The following is a 3160-nucleotide window of genomic DNA, read 5'->3' as shown; positions in this document are numbered from 1 at the left end:
TTAAAGCTAAGGGAAAAAAGCCAGTGTTCAATTCATTATTTTCAGCATTAAAGACGGACCAAGAAGGAATCAACTCCCATGTATAAGAGGGATATGTTCAGGAGACTGCACGTAATATGCTTCATATTTGAAGTTTGCTAAGAGACTAGACCTTCAAAATACTATTCACAAAAGCATAACTGTGGGCAGCCATGAAGATATGCGTTAGTTCAATTGTGGTAGTCACAATGTGTACATATAGAAGTATGTAACACCTTAAATATATAACTTGCCAATCATATTTCAAATAAGCCAGAAAGAATTGTATAACAGACACTCTGCAATGAGGATTGCAATGAAGACATAAGTTCCATCAACATTTAGTCTTCATGAGCATTACTCTCATGTGTGGCAATGAGAATGTTGACCATAGTGTACAGAGGAGTTGAGCGTTACACTTTCTGTTTTGAGGATTGTGGGCTTTGTCTCTTTAACACCAAGGGGGGAAAAGCAGAGACAATGATTCCTGGACTATGTGTGTCCCCCATGTGACAGAGGTCCTAACTCACAGGTAACATACAGAACATGGCACTTGGCTTGATGACAACTCAGCCACACTGAAGTCTACAGATATTTCTCTTTTGGGGGAAACCAGATTAAATCAAAAGAAACAAAATAAAGATTATACTTTCTCATTATTCAGCCAGCATGTACCAGAGAGACATTTTTCAGAAGGAAAAAGATCAATAGGCATAGGTATTCAGTAGTGCATGAATCATGAGACATTGGATTCCAACAGTTCTCTGCCAACTCTCAATGCTCTGCAAGGAGTATTTGTCACCTCACTGTCACAGTTGCCAGGCTCTTCAAGGAGAAAAAAGAAGTCATGCTGTAGGATCCTCTAGGACTTCCACTTCTGTAGCATGTTGGACAATTTATACAACCTGCACAGAGAGTGATCAAGGAGGAGGCTTACCGGACACTGTTATACCCTAATGGTAGGCTCCCGGGTTGTCTTACCTACAAGTGGATGATCCCGACATCCTTCCTCCCATTCCATCCTTCCCTTCTTGCCCTCTATTCTGTCTGCTTTCTTGTGTGCAGGAATTCTCTCTACCTTTTCACTCTCTACCTTTTACCTCCCTGCAGAGGAGAAGAGAATACGATTTAGAATGAGCAACTGTAAATTATCAACAAACCCCTATTCAATCCTGTAGCTTTCCTAGTGTGGCAAGATTATTGTAGCCTTTGTGTTTAGGCTTTATATGCACATGAACTGTGTGCACTGATTTGCAAAAGTAAAATTTAGATTGGCGAGGGTCTCCACGTACTGGAAAATGCAAATTCGACCAAGATCAGAAGAGAATTCAATCAAAAAGGAGGGATATGTTCCTTTTCAAGTTTTAGTTTAAATGTTTGTATCTGTTGAAGAGGATGTGATAGAAAATGCACAAACACTTGTATTTATTGGAGTTGTGGAACTAGAACTTCAAAAGACCACTAGAATACTGTATGCTCCACACCTCTGTTTTTAGCCATTAAACAAACCTTTCTATAACGTTCTCTTCACAATAATCTTGAATGGTAGTTGGCAGTTTGGGTAGAGCTGCTGCTGTCTAGGTCTTAGTCATTAGTCGTTAGCATTGAGGAGAACGTCTTCTCCAAAGCTGCGCCTGAAGCCCCATGTTGCCTGTTGAGAGTAGTGAGGTTAACAGTGTAGCCACAAAACAGGAGCATTTTCAGCTGAATCCCAGAACCGATTATCCACACAAATGAAGTCAACTCCCTGCCACTCCGTGGAGGGGACAGTGCAATCTGACCAGCATGTTCTAAGCCACACTTGTGGGAGGATCCAGAGCAGGCTCCCTCAAGGCATAACATAGGGAAGAACAGATTGGAAAGTGTAACCAACTCCTTTCCCTGTTTGGGATTTACTTTATAAAACTTTCTTTTTTCTTTCTTACCTTGCTTTTCTTAAACATTTTGGTTTTTTTCTTTTTCTTGAAAATTATATATATGTATACAATAAAATATGAATACATTCACCCCAATTTCCCACTTCCAATTCTTGTAATGTGCTGGTTATACACAAACTACAGTCATCTGGATAAAAGGAACCCCCATAGAAAAACTCACCAGATTAGACTGGTCTGTGTCCATGCCTCTGAGGGATTGACCTGATTGGTGATTGCTGTGAGAGGGTTCATCTTACTGTGAGAGATCTAACTTCTTAAGAATGGTGTGTGTGTGTGTGTGTGTCTCTGTCTGTGTGTGTGTGTGTGTGTGTGTCTGTGCCTGTGCCTGTGCCTGTGCCTGTGCCTGTGCCTGTGCCTGTGCCTGTGCCTGTGCCTGTGCCTGTGCCTGTGCCTGTGTGTCTGCGTCTGCGTCTGCATCTGCGTCTGCGTCTGCGTCTGCGTCTGCGTCTGCGTCTGCGTCTGCGTCTGCGTCTGCGTCTGCGTCTGCGTCTGCGTCTGTGTTTAATTACAGGCTACAGTCTTTGTTGGTGTTCTTCATAGTATCAGGAATACTCCCTATCCCTCCCAATATCTTCCCTTACACATGTCTTTTAAAAAAAAATAACCAATGAACTCCAATTGATGTTGCCTATACACAGGGCTGTGGGGCCATAAGACACTCTCCCCCAAAACAAATTGAATCTGCCTCCCTCAGAAGCTACCAACAGCTTCTCAGTGCTTCTCCAGTCAATGCTAGCATTTTGGCAAGTGTGAGCTTGTGTGAGCCGCAGCTCACGGCTGTGAGTTCCAAATGTGATAGCCAATCATATCTCCTTAGAAACCCATCTTATTAAAGGTTGTAGGTTTTCTACATTCCTCTTGTTCAAATCATAATTTCTGACTTCAAGTTTATTTCCTCAGTAGCCACCATGACTTTAACATAACATCATGACTGCAATAGCAAAGGCCAATATTAAGAGAAAACATTTTACATACTCTATACCCCCTAGAGCAAACAAAAATTCATAGGCAGTGGAAATAAGTTTTTAACTATTAATTCAACACTGCTGTTTATTATTTACAAGCACTTCAATATGTTTCTTAATCATTCTTATTATATTTTTCTTGTTTAAGCAACACATGCAATTACAATCAAGTCACCACAATTTCTTTGTGTTTAAAAGCCAAAGATATACTTCACAAGAAGATATTGGTGCTATCACTCC

General features: G+C 41.0%; 1 long non-coding RNA gene across 1 annotated transcript; it reads right to left on the bottom strand.

The window, feature by feature from the left end:
• Window positions 1-423: 423 nt before the first annotated feature.
• LOC134482546 (uncharacterized) lies at window positions 424-2345 on the bottom strand. Its single transcript, XR_010058787.1, has 3 exons — window positions 2116-2345; window positions 1528-1669; window positions 424-1122 (listed from the first exon to the last, which is right to left on the bottom strand). It is a non-coding gene; the product is annotated as an uncharacterized LOC134482546 (long non-coding RNA).
• Window positions 2346-3160: the final 815 nt, after the last annotated feature.

The sequence above is a fragment of the Rattus norvegicus genome, chromosome 16 (assembly GCF_036323735.1).
Source record: "Rattus norvegicus strain BN/NHsdMcwi chromosome 16, GRCr8, whole genome shotgun sequence".
Classification (NCBI taxonomy): domain Eukaryota; kingdom Metazoa; phylum Chordata; class Mammalia; order Rodentia; family Muridae; genus Rattus; species Rattus norvegicus.
The sequence above is the reverse complement of the archived record's forward strand: the minus strand, read 5'-3'. Positions and strand labels throughout refer to the sequence as shown.